This window comes from Canis aureus, chromosome 13 (genome assembly GCF_053574225.1).
Source record: "Canis aureus isolate CA01 chromosome 13, VMU_Caureus_v.1.0, whole genome shotgun sequence".
In the NCBI taxonomy this organism is placed as follows: domain Eukaryota; kingdom Metazoa; phylum Chordata; class Mammalia; order Carnivora; family Canidae; genus Canis; species Canis aureus.
Window position 1 is genome coordinate 34,789,951 of NC_135623.1, and position 25,918 is coordinate 34,815,868.

The following is a 25,918-nucleotide window of genomic DNA, read 5'->3' on the forward strand; positions in this document are numbered from 1 at the left end:
ATGCATAAATAGAGCAAGAGATAACAAATATACACAACATCTATTGACTGAAATACTATATAGCAATTAAAGGAACCCTATATATATGTATATATATAGTAATATTGAAGAACCTCTGGAAAATTACTAAGTGGAAAAAAAAGAAATCTAATATAGTTCATGGTGCATAATACCACTTAGGTAAAAATGAAAAAAAAATAAGAGGGAACCCTGGGTGGCGCAGTGGTTTGGTGCCTGCCTTTGGCCTGGGGCGCGATCCTGGGGACACGGGATCGAATCCCACGTCGGGTTCCTGGTGCATGGAGCCTGCTTCTCCCTCTGCCTGTGTCTCTGCCTCTCTCTCTCTCTCTGTGACTATCATAAATAAATAAAAAATTAAAAAAAATAAGAAAATAAAAATACAAACCCCACAAAGTAATAGTAAATAAGATCTATTGTCACTGTTATATAAATGACAAAGAATAGACTAGAAGTCTATATATCACACCTATAAAAGTCATTATATCTGGATTTGGGGGAAGGAATCTGTTTTATGACATGACATAATTCATTTTCTTGTTTCATAGTGTACTGTTTAAAGGAAAACAACATTCATATTCCATTGATGCAATATAGATGCAAACACAGTAAAGAGACAGGAAACAAATATGCCAACTTAAAAAAAAACAATGAATAATTCTGAAAAATAGGAATAGGAGTTCTTGGTTTTTATTTTTACCATTTTTGTATTTTTCAAAATTTCCAAAATAAAGCAGATGAGAGAAAAGAGGGATAGTTACTGTGATTACTTGATAATCTCCCTCATCTAGCTAAGGACTCAAGGAAGATTTGACTTGTGAAAGATTGGCTTCCATCTTAAGTAAAAGAGATGGCAAAAAAAGGAATAATGGGAAGTTAGAGAATTAAAGGCACCAGAAGTAGAAATGTACACCCTTAGAATTTGTAAGAACATGCAACCCTTTTTGAATGAATAATGAGAATACAACTTAGGAAACATCAAATTAATATTATACCAAACAGTCTTTTTGGTATTGCAGATGTCAAGCGGGTAAGGAGAGTAAAGTAAGTCCATGTGTTACACGTGGATTGAAGAAAAACTATTATTATAGAAGATGGGAGCCCATGATGTTTGCTGCACCAAGTGTTTTCTAACTCACTCTGACATGTGGAGTGAAGCAGAAGCATCAACAAACACTTTAAACAAAAGGTGATGCTGGAGCTGAGAGTAGGAGACTGAATTAGAAATTAGGCAGGTCAGGGATGCCTGGATGGCTCAGTTGGTTAAGTCACCAACTCTTGATTTCTGCTCATAACATGATTTCAGGGTCGTGAGATGAAGGCCTGCTTCATGGGCATGGAACCTGCTTAAGATTCTCTCCCTCTCCCTCTGCCCCACATCTGCCCTCCCACAGCCCCTCTCAAAAAAAAAAAAAAAAAAAAAAGAAGAAGAAGAAGAAGGAGAAAAAAGAAAAAAAAGAAAAATTAGGCCACCGTGAGGTAGAGCAGAAGGTACAAAGTGACTAAAGAAAAACAGAATATTTTGTGAGTTTCTTGAGAAGAGGAACTGAGTCTTGATTTTTTTATTCCACAGCTCCAAATCTAGCACAATAGGAACAAATAATCTTTCCTTAATTAAAGAACCGAAGAACTAGATGATCATTTTTTACATCTTGTTTTCTACTTGCAAAGTGAGGATAATACAGTTTATGTGAGCCAAACATGAAGCTTTTAAAAATCATAAAATTAGATATTTTTTAGCATAAAAGGAATATTCTATTTCAAATTTAATAATGATTCTTAACTCACAGAAACATTCAATGCTTTGAACACAGCTACATTGTTTAAAATTTTAAAATTTATTTTTATTTTATTTAAATCGATTAACATGTAATGTATTACTGGCTACAGAGATACAGTTCAGTGATTCATCAGTCTTATACAATACCCAGTGCTCATTGCATCATACCATAGCTGCATTTTAAATTTATATTTGCCTTAAATGTTTTTTGATAAAAAAATTAATTCAAATTGCTTGCAGAAAGTGTCACATCTACAAAATGATGCTGATAAAATAAAGATATATTCTTATTTTAAGAATTAATTGAGAAGAAATTTAAAAACACAAGAAAATAAAAATGCTTATTCATAATAAAAATATTAGAATTTGACTTTTAATTCTTTAAATACTGGGAGTTTTAGATCATTTTGGCAAACTTAATTCCTATTCTAGTAGTTGGCAGTGAAATTCTGTAAAGAATCAGGAATATAATTATTTCTCATGTATAAACTATTAACAAATATTAATTAAAATTCTAAAGTAAAGATTTTTCATCTTGAATTTACATATCAGAATCAGCAAGGATTTTAAAAGTCTATAAAGTCCTGCTTTTAGTTACTACAATGAGAATTAGATAATATTATAGATGTCTTCCTAAAGGGATCTGTTATTCTTACACATTTCAAATAACCATTTTGCATTTGGGAAAATGACTAAAATCTGAACAATGTAAGTACAAAAAGAAAAAAAATAATCAAAAACATTATTACACATAATGAACAATGTAAGTACAAAAAGAAAAAATAATCAAATACCTTATTACACATAATACAGCATTTTATGGTTATTTTCATTTCACATAAACAGCAACTCATGTGAATTCTGTGATCTGCTTTTTCTCCACCAAACATACCCTAAAAAGTATTACCTTTCACTAATAAAGATTTATAATATCATTTTCTTTTTATTGTGTGATTTCACTTTTTAAACTTTTGATTCAAGGATAATTAACGTACAGTATTATTAGTTTCAGGTGTCAAATATAATGGTCCAATAATTCTATACATTTCTCAGTGCTTATCAAGATAAGTGTACTCTTAATACTCTTTACCAATACCCCGTTTCCCCACACACCTTTATTTTTATTCAAGCTTTTATTTAAATTCTGGTTAATACTAGTTTAAGGAATAGAAGTTAGTGATTCATCACTTACATACAACACCCAGCGCTCATCACAACTGCCCTCCTTAATACCACTTTTAATGACTTAATGTTATTCAAAATGTGGTAAGTACATAATTAATTTAACATCCATTATGCTAATAAACTTTTAGGTTGATTCCAAAGTTTTGGTTAAACTATAGCAATGATGCTACCTGGATTGTCTCTCCATGTCTCTCCATGATAACTTCCCAGGATAAATCTTAGAAATGGAGTTGCTATTTCAAAGGAGGCTAGCCTAAGTTCAGCCATCATTTATATAAAGAAACTTCCCCTAATTAATTCTCACAGGCTGAGTTATTTGTCTCTACTACATGCACCAACTGTGCCTATGGCTATATATATAGACTTCCAGAAGGGCAGGGGCTATAAAAATTTTATATCCTCAATACTTAGTATTCAATAAATATTTGCTAATTTGAATAATCGTTGTGGGCAGAATATAAAGAAATAGCTTAGATACATACATAAATATTAGAATCACTACGAATACACTTGGGTAGTAGAATGGTTGTGAGATACTGTAAGGCTCCAAAGATTCTCTGGGATACACCTGAGATGAAGCTATCTCACACTAGAGAGATTTTGACTGTTGTAAAAGATATAAAGACATAAATAAATCAGTAGCATAATTTATATCAATAATATAAATGTTCACAGATTACTATGGACAGAGTTCCTCTCCATATAATTCCTAGTATGGAATTCTACTCTACTTACAGAAACACAGATACAGCTGAATCTCTTATAATACATTTGTAAGAGTTTTTGATCCTTTGATCCTGTTGTATGTGGGTCAAAGCTAGGTACTATGGACTGAATTGTGTCTCCACAGAATTCATATGTTGAAGCCCTAACCCCCAGAAGGTAATGTTATTTGAAGAGGGGGCTTCAAGGTAATTAAATATAGATGTGGTCATAGGAATTGGGGCCCTCCTGGGATTAGTTCCTTTATAAGAAAGAAGACACACCACAGAGAAATCTGTTTTCACTCTTTCCTTCTGTTTCCCACCTACTCTTCTCCCTCTTCATCTCCCTTTTGAGGACAGAATGAGAAAGCAACCACCTCCAAACTTTGAAGAAAGTTCTCACTAGAACCCCACCATGCTGGCATTCTGGTCTTGGATTTCCAGCCTCCAGAACTGAGAGAAATGGTGTTCTGTTGTTTAAGACATCCAGTTTATGGTACTTTGTTATGGTAGCCTATACCGCCTAAGAAGCTAAGGAAGATAGGAGTACTGAGACGAACCTCTTCACTGATCATGGTACCTAAGCTGATGAAATGTATATCTGGATATCTGTTTAATAATTATAAATGAGACTAGGTATCCAGGGTTCCCTTTCCTCCACAACCATACCAACATTTGTTATCTGTTGTCTTTTTAATGATAGCCAATCTAACAGGTTTAAGGTGATATTTCATTGTGATTTTGACTTGCATTTTCTGTTGGTTACTAATGTTGAACACCATTAATGTACCTGTTGATCATTTGCCATGTCTTCTTTAGAAGAATATCTATTGAGTTTCTCTATTTTTTAATTGCATTGTTTACTTTTGGGGATGTGGAGAGAAGGGAACTCTGGTGCACTGTTGGGAGCAATGTAAATCGGTATAGCCACTATGCAAAATGGAATGGAGGTTTCTTAAAAAGTTAAAAAAGTTAAAAATAGAACTACCATATGATCCAACAATCTCACCTTTGGGTATATACACAAAGGAAATGTAAATAGGATTTCGAAAAGATATCTGTACTCACATGTGTATTGCAGCATTAGTCATGAAAGCCAAGATATGAAAACACCCTAAATGTCAAGAGATGATTGGGATAAAGGAGATGTGATACACATACACACACATGCACACATGTGTATACATAGGCATATAAATCACACACATATATTCATACATATGAATACTGAATATTACATATATACATATGTAGGGTATGCTAATTTCATATGTATGAATTATATAAAATATTATACTCAGATTATATTTATATAAAATATTATTCAGCCATGAGAAAGAAGGAAACTCTGACATTTGTGAAAACATGGATGGACTTTGAGTGCAGTATGCTAAAAGAAATAAGTCAGACAGGGAAAGACAAATACTGTCTGATGTAAATTCCATCGGGAATCTAAAAAAGAGGAATTCATGGAAACAGGCTACTGGGGACTAAGGTGTGAAAGAACTGAAAAGGTGTAGGTAAAAATACAATTTTGCAGTTAAAAGATGAGTAAGTTCTGGGGAGCTAATGCACATAATTGTGATTACTGTTAACAATAATGTATTACAGACTTGCAAGTTGCTAAGAAATAAGATCTTAAATGTTCCCGCCACAAAAAATAAATCACAATTCTGTGATGTGACAGAGGTGTCAGTTACACTATGGGGGTAATCACACTGTAATATGTAAGTATATCAAAGCAACATGTTGTACACCTTAAACTGACACAATGTTATACTTTTTAATAAAAATCAGGGACACCTGGGTGGCTCGGTGGCTGAGTGTCTGCCTTTGGCTCAGGTCGTGATCCCAGGGTCCCGGGATTGAGTCCCACACCAGGCTCCCCCAGAGGGAGCCTGCTTTTCCCTCTGCCTATGTCTCTGCTTTTCTCTCTGTGTCTCTCATGAATAAATAAACAAAATCTTTAAAAAAATCAGTACCCAGGATATGAAATCATTATTTCAAGAGAAGTTTGGTAATATATTTGATTCTTTCTTGGCATTTTCCTATAATTTTTAATTTCATAAATATTTATAGATAACCAATGTATGCCAGATACTATAAGAGTTAAAGAGGTATCTATAAAGAAATGCCTGCCTAAAATAAAGATATTTAAATACAGTAAGTTAAAAGTAATACATTTCTTTCATTCAACCAATAAAGATGTTTATTGATCTTTTAGTAATGTATAGGCCCTATACTAAACATACTCCCCAGCCAGCTAGACCTGATAATTTAATGGGAAGACAGACTTAGTTACAAAAACAATGCATAATTATAAATTGTAAAAAGTGTGATGAAGAAAAAGTATAATGGATAGATTGGATCTGACATAAATTGATAAATCAAAGGAGATCTATCTGATGAAGATAATAAGATGAATAGCATTACTATAACACAAAATGAAATAACACATAAGTATCAGAAGAGGAGTACGAAAAATGTGATACTATTTTAAAAGAGGGATAGCTCAGCCTTAATAAGGTTTTATGCAGTAAAGAAACATTTGTGTAATTCTGATGAAAACTGTCACATTTGACAAGAGTCTTGAAGTATGCATATAATTTCAGTAAGATAGATAGAAAGGCATCTAAAACAATGATTTTGCATAGACAAACCAACTTAATTGGGAACATGTAGGACAAATTTCAAAAACATCAAGCAGTTGAAATCCCATTTACGTCAAGAAATAATGGACTCTTGGACAGGCCTAGAGCTGATTGCTAAAAACCTAGGACACCATGATACAGTTTTTGTAATACAGTTTAGAAAATCAGCTAAAATAAATGAAGTAAAGAGGCAATATTGGCATCAGAGGAAAAGAGAATTTTGTGATAGAAAAGAACCTGACATGCCTTATTGAAAAGATATCACTGACTTGCATTTTAAAATAGTAGGATCTTTGCAGAGATGTGAGTTAAAAACAACAACAATACAACCTATATACATAGGTACAACACTCTGAGCAAAAAGGTAAAAGTTTTAAAAGGGCAAGTTATGTTTAAATAAGTAAACACAGAGAGAGAAATATAGTTATATATCAAACTGGTTAAGACTCACAGCACTGAATTATATCATTCTCCATCACTTATACGCAATACTTAACCTCTCTGTCCCCAATTTATTCATCTGTAAAATAAACATAATTATAGTATTTAACCCAAGGGTTGTTCGAAAATTAAATAAATACCCTTAACTCTCTTGGAGGACTACTTAGCAAGTAGTATAAATTGCTAGTATTTATTATGTCAGAAGGAATTCCATTTTAATCAACAGAAAACATTAAGGCAAAGTTTAGCAACACTCTTAATTCCAACATATGTACCGCGTATCTGTATATGTCAGACACTGTTCTAGATGTGGAGATCAAACAGTAACAAGAATAAAAAAAAATACTGTACTCATAGAGCTTATATTGGAGTAAGGGGGACAGTAAAATGCAAGATGAAAATAAACACTGTAGTATCAGTTGTAAGTAATATGGGAAAAAATGTAATAGACTAATGAGATAATATTAATAATGAAGTCTGTAATGAATCTCTAAGGAAGAGATTTTTAAGCAGGGGCCTAAATGAAATGAGAGCACTATCTGTGCAAATATTTTGATATATTGCAGACACAAGGAACAGAAAGTGCAAATGTCTGGAATGAGAAAAGTAAAAAATGAGATTGGCATAATTAGGTGATAGCAAGAAGGCCAGCATGACTAGACCAGCATGGTGGGGAGGGAAGGAAGACAGAAGGTGAAAGTAGACAGGGGGCCTGAGACCACGTTATTACATGATTTTGTGGACCATTTTAACAACTTGACATTTTTGATAAGGGTTACAGGAAATTACTAGAAAATTTTGAGGAGTGGTTCATGATCTAATCCATAATTCTAAAATATGAGTTAAGAAAATTTCAGTTTGGATACAGAGGAGTGGAATTGGCATATTTTACCCTTATCTTTTCCCATAAAAAAATTGTCCAAAAGCAACAAAGGAGACAAAAAAATCAGAAAAATATTTCCATTTTTGGTGAAACTAGGCAATAGCTAACTCTTCAAACTACAAAATAGTAGAAGTCCTTCTGAAATATAGTGCCTATAAAAGCCAGCATCTGAAGCAGAAGGCAAAAAAACCCCTGCAAGACCAGAAATTTCATTAAGAGCCAGTAAAGTCACATCTCAAACACAAGTGCAAACACTCAGCTGTCAAAACCTATCTTATGCTTGCCCGAGCAGGAATGGGAGGTGGATGATACTCGGGAATCAGCAAGATTCTAAGAAGCAAAAGAAGTTTTTCTAGATAAGAAATCATGTTGAAAACTCATATTTGCAAAGAGCAGTCTTCACAATTTTTCTCTTATTCCTAATGACCCAAGAGGAGTAAAGACTAAATATACTCACACTCAAAATCCTGGGTATAAGTAAATATCCACCCATCCTGAAATACAGCCCTAGCCACTCATCCTTATGACTTTCTGCCAATTAATGGTTCAGGGTAATTAAGCTTTATAAAAATAAGTAAACAGAACTCAACAAACACATAACCTACAAAAAAATAATAATTTTAAGGGCACCTGGGTGGTACAGTTGGCTAAGCTTCTATCTCTCAGTTTTGGCTCAGGTTGTGATCTCAGAATCATGAGATTGAGCCCTGCATGGTGCTCTACGCTCAGTGTAGAGTCTCCTTCAGGTTCTATCTCCCTCTGCCCTTCCTGCTTGTGCTCTCTTTCTTTCTAAAATCAATCAATCAATCAATCTTTAAAAAAAAAGGAACTTAAAGGAAGAGAACAAGAAAAAATATGACGGATAAACTACTCTATGAAATTACTGCTTCAGGGTACCTAATTCTACTTTTTCCATGAATTATAAAAATTAACAGGCAAATATATCAATGGAGTATAGGCACGAACTAGTATTTTTACCATCTTAAGGAACAAATGGTAAGACAATGGAAGGAGATGTAATGTGATCTCTTAAGGCTTAGAAAACGAGTGGGATAAAATGGTAAACCTATGAAAAAGATATGTAGGAGAGAAAATAGGCAAAAATAAATACAAGTTTTTAAAAAGGTAGTTAAAAAGGATTACAAAGAAAGTGATAGAAATAAAGGATAAGGAGAAAACAGTCAAAAGGAATATACAGAATAGAAAATGGACAAAAGAAATGTTAAATTTTTGAAAGCTGAAAAAGGATTATGGAAAAAAAAAAAGTAGATGTGAAAGACACATAAAAGGAACCAATATTGTGTTAATGTATTCCCAAAATACTGAAGCAAAGCTAATATTTCATAATGCAAAGGGCTTGAATTGCATATTAAAAAAGGTATCATATCCAGGGGAAAATCACCCCAAACTACCACTGAAGTATAATCTAGTAAATTTACTTGATATCAAACACAATATCCTTTAAAAGATGCTATACTCAGAGTCAGGCAAAAAAAAAAAAAAAAAAAAAGAAAAAAAAACCTTTACATTAAGATTAAGAGGAAAAAAGGCTAATCTTAGAATTCTTTTGAAGAGCTTTAATTGTGAAAATAAAATGAAAAATTAAAAATGCTCAGCGGAAGGAACTAGGATACAAGGAGTTTATAATCAGTCAAATAATCTTTCACAAATAAAAATAATCAATATTTTGGATGTACAAAAAATATTTCTATGAACTGTTTTTTATATAAGTGCTAAACAATGAACCCAGCTGACCAAAAGACTATTATAAAGACCTCTGGGAAGGGAGTGGAGGAGGGCTCTGTGGAAACACTTTATAATGTTTATCTGTACATGTAAGAGTAAAACAAACATGAGGTTTGGAAGGAGGAACAGAAACTATCTGTTGTATGCCTTAATGTAGAAATGCCATAAGCATAGAGAAAAGAGAATGAAAGCAGGAGGTATGCCGATTCCTCACCTTTCTGATAATAGCTAACATCAAAAAGATAGAACTCATAAATATTTCTCAAATAAGTATATTTAAATTACCTAAACTAAATTTTTTAAAAAAGAAAGTTTTCCACAATGGATTTCAAAAGGATCCTAATGCTTTGTTGTATATAGGAGATAAGCCTAAAGCAGAGTTATTCAAAAAGATTTTTAAAAATGTACAGAGACAAAGGCAAGTCAAACATTTAAAAAAAAAAAGAAAAATTCACTATATAAATAACAAACGAGAGTGAATTCAGGCCAAATAACATTCACAGTGACAAATCAGGGCTCTTTTAATATTAAATGGTACAAATAATATAGCAGATAAAAGAGTTATGAATATCAGCAGATCAAATAATAGTTTCAACATGCATTAACAAATCTATAGGAAATACAAGGATAAAAAGAAACTCATTAGTAGAAGATATTTAATTTCACCTTTCTGGACCCTTAAATCAAGGAGACACAGAACGCTTAAAGAAATAAAATATATACAGTTATAATACATGATAGATTTGAGCATCAAACCCATTACCACTAGCTCCAGAGACTACTCTCTTGACCAGCAGCCTACATTTTGATTCTAGAGTACCTCTAGGCTGAAGCAGATAAATATATATTTATATATTTGAAGAGGAGATGGAAATTTTTCTTCTGATTAAAACAAGAAACAAGTGAAAATGAGGGCTGTTTAAGGGGAAAATAAACCCACAACTGCTGAAATAATTTTCTCAAAGAGCAATAGACTGCAGTAATGAGTAGGTTAGTGTGATTAGCAGTAGTGCAAAGAGCCTATTTCAGGTCAATTGGAGTGATACAGGGTACTGGATGATTCCCAGAACCCAAGAACAGAAAGTGAGGGCAGCCAGGACCCAGAAAAGCTACTCAGGCTATGACTATGTCTGCCTCCCAGCTCTGCAACTGTGGAGTGCCTCACCACCACCCCCCTTCCCTGAGCTTCATTCTACTGTATTGTTCTCTGCAGACCGCCTTGCTCTGTCCCATTTGCACATAGCCCAGTAATGACTGCCAAATTCCTGCCCTACTTGACTACCCAGTTTAGATACCAAATTAAGACTGATTGGAGTTCCTATAACTCTCATCCGGATTCCAGGGAAAGGGAATCTAATTACTACCGTTTAGGTCATGAGGTCATAGTTATCCCACACTAATCTGGTGGGATGCAGGGCAGGATCAGGTAATTTAAAAAAAATTGGCTGAAATTGAGGAGCTCCAGAAGACTACTGTAAGTATCAGTCCCATTTTTGCATGTAGTAATTTAAGATATTTACTCAAGTTCAATTTAAAAACTATACCCAAAATTTTCTTGATATGTCCATGCCCTCAATGATGCCATCACAATCTGTTTAAATGGTGTCTACGTAGCAAAAGCTAAGAGAAAACATTTTTTTTTTTTTTTACCCAAAATAGTTCATCACATTTTTAATCCATGGAGATGTAAGAATCATAATGAAGAGAACCCAACCGATATAGTGTTTTGTGGGTGGTGGACATGTGTCAGAATGGGACAGTTCATGAGAGTATGTGTGGTTTTTCTTTAGGCTGATGTATTACAACATTTCTAGATTGCTTCTGGGAATCAGCGACTGAGTTAAATTGAAACAGAGTGGGAATAGTGGATGTTCTGCCAAACTTCAAGAAAAATGTTAACATTGTGGTTTTATAATTTTAGCCAATGTCTGTTTTTCTCTAAAATATAAAGCATAATAAAATTACTATTCTATTTCAAAAAGAAAGATGCTAAAGTCAAATAAAGGACTTCTTTAATTAGGTTACTAATCCTCTGTTTTTCTAAAATAACAGAATATGCTACTTAATTTTTTATAAAAGAAGTTCAGATTATAATAGACACGGCAAATTTTAATGGTATCATTGTAACAAATTTGAAAATATGACACATTTATTTTCTTTATAGGAAAGCTGCTTGAGTATGGCACTCTTTCCTAAAATAATCTCAATTGAACCAACACTGGGCCATATTTGCAGCAAAAATGGACTAGATTTGTTTCATAGCACCTGTAGAATAGTGATGGAAACAGAGCATTTAATAGATCCAAAATTCTCTGTATTCCTGGTGCAAGAGTGTGCATTATAGAATGGAAAACCATCTGAATTCATTTTAAAAATATAGGCACTATTTTCTCCTTTGTATTTTCTTGAATATGTGTTTGAATAAGTGTTTTGTTTTTGTTTTTGCTTTTTTTTAATAAACACAGTTTCTATTGCATATTGAACTTGAAGCTACCAGATCAGTATCAAAGGAATGAAGTCATGACTAGAGTTGTTGACCTAAATGAAGCTTAAGATGTAGCAGTGGATGAAACTACCCAGGCTGAGTAAAAATAAGGAAAAAAGGACAAATAATAAAAATAATGTATCCTGAAAAGATGCACAAAAGAAAAAATGCATTTTAAGTGAAAAATCTGTTACCAAAAAAAAAAAAAAGACACAATAAAGCTAATTATCTGCAGTTTTTGTATTTCTGTAACAGTTGATTGAATCAGAGAACATCAAAACTTTTCAAGAACTTTTTATTTTTATTTTAAACCTAGGAATCAAAAAACTAACTAGTTTATTTTTATTTCTACTTAGTATATATTTATATGTGAGTTGAGTAAGATGATTTATATTTAAGATTATTTATATTTAATATATTTGTATTACATTTTTTATAAGTAACCTTAAAGCTTATCAGGATAGAAAATATCATTATGCATCACCTTAATAGACTACCATAAAAAAACTTTTTTGATTAGTTAGCTTTGCTTCATTCTTACTTTTACAAAAGTGGACTTGCAAACCTCAATAGTAAATTAATTTGAACATGAGTTTCCAAGCATACATTCATTCTGTGAATAGAGAGAGGCTAGAAAAAATAAACACAATCTTCACTCTTTAAGAGAGAACAACTATAAAAAGCAAACTCAGAAATAATTCATACATACATTAACTAGTTAATTGATGAATAAAATGTGGGAGGTCCAAAGAATGAGATACTATCTGGCAATGAAAAAGGTACTACAACATGGATAAATCTCAACAACAGTATGCTATGTGAAAGAATCCAGACATATAAGACTACGTACTGTATGATTCCATTTATATGAAATGTCCAGAACAGGCAAATATAGAGAGACAGAAAGTAGATTAGTGGTTGACTTGAGTCAGGATGAGAAATGAGTACGATTCTAAATAGACACAAGATTTCTCTTTGTGGTGATGGAAAGGTTCTAAAATTCACTTGCAGGGAGAGTTGCACAAACAGCAAATGTGGTAAAAGTCATTGAACAACATATACTTAAAGCTGATGAATTTTATGGTATGTAAATTATATCCTAATAAAGCTGATTAAAAGGTGGAGTTCATTATATAAGCATGTATCCTTTCCAGAGGCTAAAATAAAAAGGAAAATACCCTCCCCCAAAAAGTAACCTCATAGGAAAACAAAAATCACATTATTCAGTTGGTGTTAATTTGTAAAAGCACTAGATGTGAGGCACAAGAGTAGTTTTAAACTAGCATGAAAGATTATTTAAAGTTCAGAGCAGGTTGTGTATGCCCTCCCACCTGTGAAAATGAAGAATGATTACAAGTACTGGCAAGATACCACGTGCAAAATATTTATCAAGTGATAATTTAACATGTATTTAATTATATAGTCTATATACTCTTCCAAGTCTCTAAAAAGCAACTCTTGAATAACTACTAAATTTTGACATCCTTTAATCCTATAGTTCTTATAATTATACAACATTTTGAAGAACTATTTCAAATCAATAGTTACATATAATGCAATATTCAAAACTTTCTTTAAGGCTTTAAAAGTTTCATATATGTCCATTCAAGCTATTAAAATTGCATTCAACCAAAGGAGCATCATACTTCCCCCTGCTTTTCTCATTTTATTGCAACAAAAAATATCAAGTGCCTTTACAACTTAGAAGAGGTCTCTGTGACCCACAGCAAAACACTAAAGGCGGCAATGATTGTTTTGGCATTAACAATGCTTCCAAGGCACAAGTGTTTTGTTCTTTTGTTTGTTTGTTTTATAATTGTTGTTGCTTCTCCTGGAGAAAGAAAATTGATCATTCTCTTGTCTGAATTCTGACTTGACTCTTATATTACAGGGCTTAAAAAGACGTTAAGGTAACATTTCAACAGCATGCTCACAATAACTTCACTATTTTGATTTCTCTTATCCAAAGACAGAAGTACTAGATAAAACTAAAAAGTATGACAAAACATGTTTTTCATACATATCCATGATTCTTTTTACTGCATCCATGTAGGGAAAAGCAAAAATGCATAGATGAAGATACCTTAGAAATAATCCTTTAAAAAGCAATAAAAATGGTTTATTACTGGAACTTGTCTCATGAATGTATAAGGTAAAATTCTGGATATAGTGTATGGGCACATTCCCATCCATGTTTGTATCTATGTTGGGCTGCCAATTAGTGGCCAGAACTGCCTGCCATGTTAGAAGCATGGGTCTCTGTCTTCCTTGTCTCTTCATCAATTTCTCTGCTGTCTGTATCTGCTTGTGTGTGCTTATCTGCCTGCCTAGTCATCCACATCTCTCCGTAGTATGTTTCTGGCTGGTTGTCAGTTTGCCTGTTCCTGTATATTGGTCCATCCATCCCTGTCCCATTGTCAGCTCCTATCTGTCAATCCTTCTACACACTTACTTGTCAGCCTGTTCCTGTTTGCATATCTGTCGGGCTGTATATATTGGTTGTGCAGATGCATGCCTGTCTATGATTCTATGTGCAGATTAAAATCTTTCCTTTAGTCTAGATTTAGCCTATACTCTACCCTATGATCTATGTGGGTGTTGACCAAATGTTTGGAGAGAGCTAGAAGGAGTTTCAAAATGAAAACAAGAGTTGTAACTAAAGCCAAATACAACTGTTCTCAGAGTTAAAGGAGAATATATAAGAACTTAAACACTTCAGAGAATTGTTTTAATGGGAATATCCCAGTTCTCAGCATTATTCTCAAGATTCAGCCTACTCCCACCCCAGTTGACAACCTAAAAATAATTGTCTTCTTTTGCAATGCAAACCTTCATCCCTTCATGTAAATTCTGCCAATTCTCATAAAGATTTTCCCTTTCCTAAAATATTCCCACATTTTACCCCACAAGAATAATCCAAAGGAGAAAGCATTCTTGGTAGAACATTTTCTAAAGCTTAGGGTATTTTGTGAGGAATGCAGTAAAAGGAAGGGGAGAGAGAATTGCAAGATAACCCAGGATGGTATTTAAGGTTTTAATTCCAAATATTGCAAGGTCTCCTTGCTGGTAAGTTGGGATGAATCTCAATATACTGCCTGTGAACTTAAGATCTGCTTTTCAAATGTCCCATGGGTAATTCTTGGAAAAAATCACAAACACACGTGACACAGACATGCATTACAAATGCCTTCAGATACAGACACATACACATGACTGCTCACTTACTTCTTAAATACCAAAATTTTAGAGAGAGTAAACATAAATTCCTATTAAGGATAAATAATTCCAGAACAATAGAATGTCCATAGTCATCTACCTATCCCAATAAATATAACCAAAGAAAGTTTACTTTGGTTTTGCTCTACAATGTCCAGAGACCTAATAGAGCCTAGAATAACAAGACCCCCTACAATAATTTTCTAAACAATAGTAGTGCTTTGTTAAGGTTCTACATATACACATGCATATATTTTAATTATGAGACATTATAATTCATGGCTGAAACTATTAAAAGTTCTTATTTACTTTGATAGATTTTGGCAGGTGACAGACAACCTTCTACTTTATGATGATTAAATTCTTTATATTCAATGTGGACATCTGACAATATCACAAGAATTTTTTTTGTGTGTTAATATAGTGACAGAAGAATAATTTATGAAGTAGGTTAACTGTACTTACAATGGATAGTAGCAGTGGCCTATTTTTCTTTTCAAAGATGTTCTATCAAATTCAGATATGGCTAGAAAATATGACTCAGTTCTACAGAAATACTGAAGGCATATCAGGTGTATTGATGAAATTAAAAAGGACAATCCAGGAATTCACACAACACACAACATATGCTTCCTAGAATTAAAGCAGAATTGCCACCTGGCAAAGTTTTCATTTGAACAGGTCGTTCTTTGAACACATTCAAACCAAGTACCTGTTGATTCCATGAAAATAACTAGAAATAATACATTATATATACCCAGTAGTCAATTTGGTTATTCATTGTTTCCCCATATAATAGAAATTATTAAATTGAGCATTAACTTTCTTACATGCAAAATTAAATGTGAAACTCTGTGAGCTTTAAAATTATACCATCTTGTTCTTTAGTTTCTCTTTGATAAACCTAACCTCTTTAACCGTACTCATTCACTATGATATTTTGAAGACAAAAAAAGTCCTAAAACATAATTCATGTTCTCCATAAAAAAAGAGAAATAGAAATTACATAATTAACTAGAAAATTATCATGCCTACTACACTCACATAAAAATATGGGATTGAAATAAGCACTGCATCACTTCCCTTCTCTTTCACCTGAATTGCTGTTTGTTATGTATTTTTCAATATTTTCACAGCTGTTCTTATGGTAAACATAAAACTCTGCCTTGATCTGAAACCATTATAGTATAATGGTTAAATGCCAGACTCTGAGCCTAAGATTCTCTATCCAAACCACTAAGCTAATTATGCTAAGCAGCCACAGGCAATTGCTTCATCATTCAGTGTCTCGATTTCCACATCAGGAAAATGGTTATAACACTACCTTGCAAGGCTGTTGGTAGGATTAATATGAGAAAATATATGCTGTGCTTAGAATAGTCTGCAGCCCACAGGATGTACTCAACAAATGCAAAATGATATGATTAATATTGTTTGGATGTCATTCTAATTTTAGGGCTTTAAAGGGTCCATTAGGAGTGAAGGCAATGTGCTCTATAGATATCCATATCAAATTAAGGTATTTGGAAGGATTTTGGCAGAAGAAAAGGATAATGTTATATTTTTAGGCTAAAAATCAGTGGTTATCTGCAAAGTAGACTTGACTATCTTGAACATGGAAGTTTAGGGCTATCTTTTGCCCAAATTTTGGAGGATCTTTCTGTTCTAGAACACGGGTTGGCCAACTATGCTCATGGCCAAATATGGCCCCTAAAAGCATTTGTTTTCCTGTTTTTTTTTTTTTTGTTTGTTTGTTTGTTGTTTCTGTTTTTTGGTATATATTTTTAAAGGGGTGAATAAGGATAAAGAGGGAAGGAGGAGGAGGAAAATGTGACAGGAAGCCTACAGGGCCCACAAAAATCTAAAATGTTTACACTTTGTTAGTTTTCCAGAGCTGTTGGAACAAAGCACCACAGACTGGGTGGCTTAAACAACAGAATATTTTTCTCACAATTTTGGAGGCTAGATGTTGAGATCAAAGTGTCAGGAGAATTGGTTTCTTCTGAGGCTTATTTCATGGCTTATAGAGAGCTGCCTTTTCCTGGTGTCTTTACATGGTTTCTCCATGCATGTCTGTGTCTATGTCTCTTCTTACAAGGACATCAGTCATACTGGGTTAAGATCAGTCATACCGGGTTAGGACTTATCTTAATGACCTTTTTTAATTTAATAACTTCTTTAAAAAATTCTGTTTCCAAATACACTCACATTGTAAAGTACTAGGAGTTAGAACTTAAGCATATGAATTTTATGGAGAGACAATCCAGCCCCTAACTTTTATTAGTTGGCCTTTTACAGAAAAAGTTTACTAGCCTGTGTTCTAGAAGCCTGAAGATATTATACCCGACATGTGAACCAGTATCTTTGTGTCTTCTTTAATATGTATTTGTCGATACAAATTGAGACACAAGAAGAGAATCACTAAGCTCAGAGATATCTGTTTTCCCATTAAGAATATGCTGAGGGAAGAACACCTCAAAGAATTGGCAGCTAACCTATTTAAGGTTAAGTCAAAGGGGCAAGGCTGATTTAATGAAAATATTTACTTAGAGGAAGCCATAGGCAGAGGAAGACTGTAGGTGAACACATACCTAGGTCCCCCAAAGGAAGTCCCATAATCATACTGAATAACAGGAAGCCCAGTATCAAGAGTCGGCCTGAAGATGGTGATGCCCTGATAGTACACCAATACTTAGTACCATTTTTTAGTACTTACATCAACAAGCCCCTGCAATACTATTTGATATTTTGTTATTCATTCCACACAATATGAATATTATTATAACCCTCCCACACACATTTACAGATTGGAAAATTGAGTTGGAATTAAAACACAGGTTCTAATCTCCTTAAGCACAGAGTCAAAATATCCAAAGTTTGGAATCAAACAGCAATAGAACAAGAAATTCAAGGGTCTTATAGAGAATGAAGCCAGATGCCTAAACTTTCATTTTATTGGTGAGTAGGTCGATTCATTGATATTAAGACAGGATTGGCACTGACAACAGATATTGACTCAAAAAGAAAAGAAAGAAAGAAAAGAAAAGAAAAGAAAAGAAAAGAAAAGAAAAGAAAAGAAAAAAAGAAAAGAAAAAAGAAAAGAGAAGAATAGCTTTTCAGCAGGTACTTGCTTTTGCATCCACATTTTGATCTAGTCATAATGTACAAGATAATTTCCTATAATGCATTTTCAAAATAATTACTTGGTGGTTCCCATTTATAAAGAGGACATTTGTACATCTGTTTCCAAATTCCAATAAAAGATATAAAAAAGACATGCATGATGCTTAATTTATCTCCCCATATAACTCAGAATATTAAAGTAGGTTTTCTGTATATGCTTAACTCAATATGAAAAGTATCTGAGAAATTCAGACTTAGAATTTTTCAGCAGTCTTATGACCTAAAGAAAGCAGTTTCTAGCTTGGATTTGCATACTATTTTTATAAAGCTTCAAATTCACAGTTAAGGTCAACATCTGGCTGTATTGAACATTCACATTTAACAGTTTCACTCTCATTAAAAAAATGTTTAGCATTTTTTCAAAGCAAAAGCTGTCTTTTGTTTTAATAAAAGTATTCATGTGTTTGCTTTGTTCCTTGAGGGGGTGGTTCATATCCTTAAACTATTCTGTGCCGTTAGAATTCAAGGCCATCTCACTAGACAAGCCACTGTAGCAAAATAAAATGCAAACAAAAGGGGCAAAGGGCACAGCATAATGAGCAAGAGGATTTACTGGCTTGTCTTCTATTTCCATATCTTTTGGGAGAGGGGAAAAAATGGGAACATGAGATATAGTTCTATCTGCTTTCTCTGGTAAGTTATGGTTGAAAATTTAGCTGTTTGTAGCCATAGAGAATATAGCAACCTATGTCTCAAGCTAATCTTAATTTCTAATTTTATCTATACTTCTATAGAGTATTTTAGTGCTGAGCAATAACTACATGATCAATACATTATTTTTTAAATCAGTTTTAAGGGATCCCTGGGTGGCGCAGTGGTTTGGCGCCTGCCTTTGGCCCAGGGCACGATCCTGGAGACCCAGGATCGAATCCCATGTCGGGCTCCCGGTGCATGGAGCCTGCTTCTCCCTCTGCCTGTGTCTCTGCCTCTCTCTCTCTCTGTGTGACTATCATAAATAAATAAAAATTTATAAAAAAATATAAATAAATAAATAAATAAATCAGTTTTAAAACTGTTGAACAATGGACCTATGATAATACAAATATACACATCACACACATCCCTACACACATATGCATCACTGAAGAAAGATGAGTCAAGGTAATTTCAATTGGTACATTCTGTATGTGAAACTCTATGATAAAATGCATTCAGACATAAGTACTGTTTATCGAACATATGTTGTACACACACTATGTGTTTATTAGTTAATGTGTGTGATCTCTACTACCCACAAGAATCTAAAAAGTAGATGCCATTGTCTCTATTATATTATCTCTAGTATATCTCTATTATATACTCAATAGGAGAGAGGTAGGTAGGAGACAAACTAACTTACACAAACTTGCTTAACACATTTAAACCTAGTTTTTCTTACCCTCAATCCAATGTTCTACCCATGATGACACTTTGGTATAGGGAGTAGAGTTAAGAGAATATTTGAATACAATTAGATGAGAATTCTGGGATCCATGGTAAAGTTGGATGCAAATCATTGACTGAATACAGGACATTTCACATCTTACATGCACATAAGCAGCCACTAAAGAGCCAGCCTTAATTGCCTTTCTCTGTGGGCACCAATTAGGAGTCCTGAAATATTAATAAACTGGCTGATTTAGGAGAAAAATGCCATTACATACTTTCTTCCTACATATTGCTGTGAAACACCAAACAGATCGTGAGCACTCAATAAATATTAAATATTTAACAGCAACTAATAAAATGAAATTATAGTAATATATTTTCGCAATGAACTCACCATTAGATGAAGTAAAACAAGTTTTAGCACCTGACCTGGAAGCTGAGAAGATTTAGATAGCTGGGTAAGTGAATGAACCCTATAGGGAGGCAAGAGACACTAGCATGATATGGTAGAAAAGGTTAATAAGAGGTCAGAGCAATAAAAATTTTTATTGCAGTTTGACAACTAAAACTGCCCCTCTTGATTTTCATATTTGATCTATTCATCTGACACCCAAAATATAAATTAAAGGATATATTTCCAAGCTATTGTCATAACTTCCCAACGCTCAAATAAATAAATAAATGATTTTAAATCACTTTAGCTTTGACATTCATAAGACAGTGAATTATAAAACTCTGAGATACTCAGGAGTGTATGCAGTTTCCGAGAGCATACTTCTGTAGATTTAAATTAGAGCTTCGAGTTACTGGGGAAGAAATCATACTGGGAGCAAGCTCATTTTTTTTTTTCTTAAGTGAGTGGAGGGAAAATATTCCATAAAGGAGAGAAAGCCTGCCAAATGGAGGAATCCATAGGGAAACCTTAATTTAAGCCCCTATTCCGCAATTCTTGTAAGATTCATGAAAAAAAGAAGCACTTAAAAGAACTCTTTGAGGATTCAATTCTCCTTCATCTTTTTTTTTTTTGCCTTTTACAAACCCTCTGAGGATAAGAGAAAACAAACTCCAAGTAACTATTTGGGTGACTCAATCCTCCTCCTCCTTCTCCTTTATTCTTCTAATAGTCTCTCAAATGCTCCAAAGAAATGAGAACACACTTAACAAGTGCTCTTGTGAAGCTGAGCCACCATTTCCTCTCCCGAGCCTGTGATTAACCCACTGATGGTTCCACAAACTCTGTGTTCCAGTCCACATACAGCAGCAAATATACCACACCCCAGGTCAAATACACCTGCCATTCTAGCCATTCTAATAGTTATGTTTAACATAGAAGAATATCAACCCCATGGTAGGTTTCACTGAGCTTATTCACACAATAATAAAACACCTAAAAACATCAGAAGCCCTAATATCATCTTTTAAAATATTTCTTCAGTTTTCATAAACTCACCGTGATGACTATGTGCTTGCTTTCTGTCCTACAGCTCCATCCACTTTCTGACACAAAACACCCCCCACACACACACACATACCTTTAACTTCTAGGAAACAGGCACAGTAGTCACCTGTTCTAATATATCTTAGGTATAATAAGCTGAATTTCAGTGTAGAATAGGGCTTTCTCCATTTTTATTGATTCAGTTAATATTCAGAAGTTTGCCAGCTTTTCACATTTTACTTTGCTAAATAGTTTTGTGTACTTCATAAATGTATTGAGGCTTTTCACTTCACAGAACAAAGTTGAATAACAAATTTTTATGGTATGCATATTTTACTAAAAATGTAGCAATTAATTTTAGGAAGATTCTTTCAAACTTAAAAATAAAGACCTATAAAGCCAGAAAAGTACACCCATATAATAGTCTCATGAAGACTCCCACTGGAGTTTCTTTAAATTAAATACTTTTATCATTCATATATTTATATACCATAAATACCAATGGCACCAAAATTAACAGCAGCATCTGAGACAAAGTTTGTATTTGAGAATATACGGAGGAAACATCATGATCATGTAAAAATATTTTTAAAATGTATAAGGTTAGCTGAGTTTCCAAAGTATGTATTTCCCTTCATTATACGCTGCAGCTACAAAAAATCCTCAAGAGAATTAATATGAACTTATGATAATGCAGTCTGCAGCACGGTTTTGTTTTGGTTTTGCCTGTTTTTGCTGACAATGCAATTCAAACTGTACCTTACTAATCTTTACTAACGGAGTCAGATTATTCACCTATAAACATGCAGCAATAAAGTGTCATTCTTTAGTCAATACTGACTACTTAACATCTTTCTCTTTTTTACCGGTTTGGATCTCCAGCTCATTAGATCATTACCTGATAAATAGGAGAGGGTAATGAATTGAGAAAATACGTACCTTCAGAGAAAACCTGCCCGATAACAATAATCCATTAGAAAACTGGCAATATCCTCTGATCTATTGCCCGCAAAGCTATGACTTGATGGAGAGTTTCATTCCCTGGGCTCAGTTCTCCAGAAGAAAATCAGCACAATTTAAATATTTCTTGGAATGTGACAGCTCTCCAGATCCCTGGTTGCATTCTGTTCCCCAGGGATGGCAATCTGGTGTTCCTGTGTGCATAGAGCAGTGAAGATGAATTGAAAATGCTTGAGATAAATTAGGAATGGCTAAGTTAAAATTGTCTCTGCTCCAGACTCTCTCATCTGCAGTCTGTAAGCCTGTTTTTCTGTGAAAAAGCTAGATGGCAGGCTGCCTCAGTAAGTTCTTCTTAAGCGACACAGAGCATTTTCAATGAAGAAAAATTCTCCCATTATCTAAGCTAATGTGACTGCTGCTAAATCTAGTTTTTAAAGTGTCTACTGGCATGAAATTCATTTTCACTATTGCTTTCTTTGAAACTACAGTCTAGAATCCATACTATCATGCTATATACATTTCTATCTGAGAGAAACATTCAAAGTTTTCAGCTAACATATTAAATCATATCTTTTGCAGTTTTAAAGAACATATATGTATAGAACATGTCTTCTTTAGGTCCTAAAGCCATTTTACTTCATTGTATAGTATGTGGAAGGCCTTGCTTTAAATTCCAGTACCTTAATATGAATACTTGTTTCTTTTTTATTAACAATCAACTTCTTTTAATGCAGTTCCACAAAGAAATGCGTCATTTTCAACATAAGTTAAAATTCAGAAATTATATACAAATAGAAAAGGGAATACAGAATCCTAATATGTGACCACAGAAGTAAATCCTAATATGTGACCACAGAAGTAAATCTTGACTCTTTGAATATCCTCCTTAAGAAAATAAGATGTTCCAAATTAAATCGTGGTTCATAATTATTCTGCTTCTAAATAAAAACAAGCCATTTTTGAATTCTGTTTATTTCAGTTGAATGATATGTTGTGATATAATATCTTTTTTCTGCTGAATTAGATAGTTATTTTAGAATTTTAATAATATTCTGGATTTAAGACTTAGTACACTTTACTTGGTGTGTTGGCAATACACAAAACATAGGGGGTTGTAGAAATTTTCATTTTTTTCTTAAGTTTTCTATATAAAATAATGTTTACATTATCAGAAAGGACAATTAAGAGCATCATAATTCAAGATGCATACATAATCCAAGTATACATACTTTAATGTATCTTTTATTAATGCTGCTAAAAAAAAATCCCAACCTTATCCTTCCATAACTTTCCTCATGACATTCTGTAATGCTCTGTATCTGGTTAACGATTTATTAACAAACAAATTGTGGCTTCCAAGACAAAAATCTATACACAAAGTATACAAAGGTGTATACATTATAAGGGAAACAAAGATGATATGATGTAATGACTGGAGAGCCAAAAGAAAAAGTAAATCAAATTTTCCACTTTTCCTCCATTTATCCTGCAGCTGATCATTTTATTCAGGGGGGTGGAGGGGAGAAGAAATAGCAGAGACAAAAAGAAAGACTGGAGCAAATGCTCCAGGCTCTTTCCCTTTTCAGAAGTGGCAAACGCTGTAGCTGTCATTGAGGAAAAAAACACAAGAGCCCAAAGGAAGAGCTTCAGTATCCCAGTTGGGAATTATAATTATCTAGCAGATTTTCAAAAAACATGAAAGGAAAAGAAAGGAAGAAAAGAAGGGAAGGAGGAAAGCTATTTATCACTCTCAATTGCTGTTTTTTTTTTTTTTTTTAAGATTTTATTTATTTGACAGAGAGAGCAAGAGAGCACAAGCAGGAGGAGGTGCAGAGGGAAAGGGAGAAGAAGCAGGCTCCTGCTGGGCAAGGAGCCCTAATCAGGGCCCCATCCAGGTCCCTGGGACCACAACCTGAAGGCAGAGGCTTAACCAACTGAACCACCCAGGCACCCCTCAGTTGCTGTTTTTATAATGACCATGGTGGCCGAAGAGACATGAAGCAAATGACAACTGATTATCCAACTGCATTGCACAAATGTGCTTTGAGCCTCTCAGTTAATAAATAATTACAGTAGTGAACAAGCTCATATTTTAAGAATTTCAGATGTATATCTCCACTTAGAAATTGCCAATTTTACTAACAATATATTGCAGTGATAAAATCAGGACCATATACAACTATATATGAGTGATACCTAAACTAATCTTAGGGTATTAGAACTTGGTTCTTATAGGAAGTAATGGTTAAGAAAAGGCTAAATAAAGCCTGATTAAAAGGATAAGGAATATTTCCAGGCACTGGGAACAAAGCCCCAGGGGAAATATGCCTCATACATTTGGATAAGTGAGAGTAATTCAGTATAGTAGAAGTGTAGAGTGAGGTATGAAGGGCATAAAGAAACCATGTGTCTGGATAGATAATGAGTCATTTACGCTATATAAAGGAGTTTGGACTTCATCTTTGAATAGAGAATCATAGAGGGCCCTTAAATTGAGGTGAAAAATAATCACATTTGCATTTTAGAAAGATCACTCTTCACGTCATACTAGTCAGGTATGCTTTTCACAAAAGCATCACCACATACCTAGTTTGCCAAGCCAGACACTTAGTGATTATAAATAGTATAACCTTCTTCCTTTACTTCTAATATCCTGATCATTATCTATTGATTCTAACTTCTTTAAAATCTTTTATTTCTAGCTATCATGGCATTGTTTCTAGCTTTCAGCATTTCTAACCTGCATAACAAGAACCTTATGTTTCATTTCTCTGTGTCAAGTAATTTACTACATCAAAACCTCTTCTACAGCTGCCAATTCTACCTAAATCATGCATAGTTGTATCATTCTCCTGCTTACGACAGTTTATTTACTCATCAACACCTGAAGAATAACACCCAAATCTTTAACATGATCTGCAAGTGTTACTTTGAACCCTTGGGAACATCCAGGATAAAGCCTGAAACTGGCCCCCATATGCAAAGGACAGGGAGAGACAGAAGAAGCAGGCCATTCCAGATGGGTAAGTGACAAGTTTAATACGCAAGTGAACTTATATAGGAAGCTTGTCTTAGGTGGCTGCAAGATGAGTCCTAAGATTACAGGTTAATATAGAGGGTTTTTTTTAAAAAAGATTTTATTTATTTATTCAAGAGAGAAAGAGAGAGAGAGAGAGAGACAGAGACAGAGAGACAGAGAGACAGAGGCAGGCTCCATGCAGGGAGCCCAATGTGGGACTTGATCCCAGGACTCCAGGATCACGCCCTGGGCCGAAGGCAGGTGCTAAACTGCTGAGCCACCCGGGAATCCCTAATAAAGAGGTTTTAACTAGGTTGAGCAGTCCCTCAAGGCTGCGTCCTTGAAAACAGCTCCCACTATAGTAATGATGTCAAAACATATATTCTAAGCACAGAAGAGGGTGTGAGGAGCCTCCCACTGCTCCGGTTCACTCATGGGTCAGAGGTCACATCCTTTTGATGACCTCCTCTAACAAGATCTGACTGCAGTGCTTTTTCAGGTGACACCTACCCTGACCAGACTGCAACCTTAAGGACAAAAAAGACTATCCACACTGTTGGATTTTGTTCTAAAACCTCTACACATGCTGCCCCTTTTACCCAGAGGTTGGTTGGTTTGTTTTTTTTTCTACTAGAACTATCTAAATCTCTTTCATATGAGTTTCCTAAATATGGAATATGTTGTTAAACATTATTTTCTCTTTGAAGCCATCCTGATTCCTTCATATAGTCAATTTTGTTCTTTGAACTAATGTTTGTCTCCTATGTAATGGTTTGGTGGCCATCTCAGTAGAGTCAATTCTCATGTAAAATATTTATTACCTTTTGGAAACTCCTCTCCC

The 25,918-nt window shown here is 34.0% G+C and overlaps 1 protein-coding gene across 2 annotated transcripts in view; it reads right to left on the bottom strand.

The window, feature by feature from the left end:
* MGAT4C (MGAT4 family member C) overlaps positions 1-22,336 on the bottom strand; it is a 719,810-nt gene extending 697,474 nt beyond the window's left edge. Inside the window, exon 1 of one of the 2 annotated variants that reach the window (XM_077845721.1) lies at positions 22,038-22,336. The gene's annotated coding sequence lies outside the window, so the exon portion shown is untranslated. The remainder of the gene's footprint in view (positions 1-22,037) is intronic. The other variant, XM_077845717.1, reaches the window with a different exon arrangement.
* Between the last annotated feature and the right edge of the window lie 3,582 nt (positions 22,337-25,918).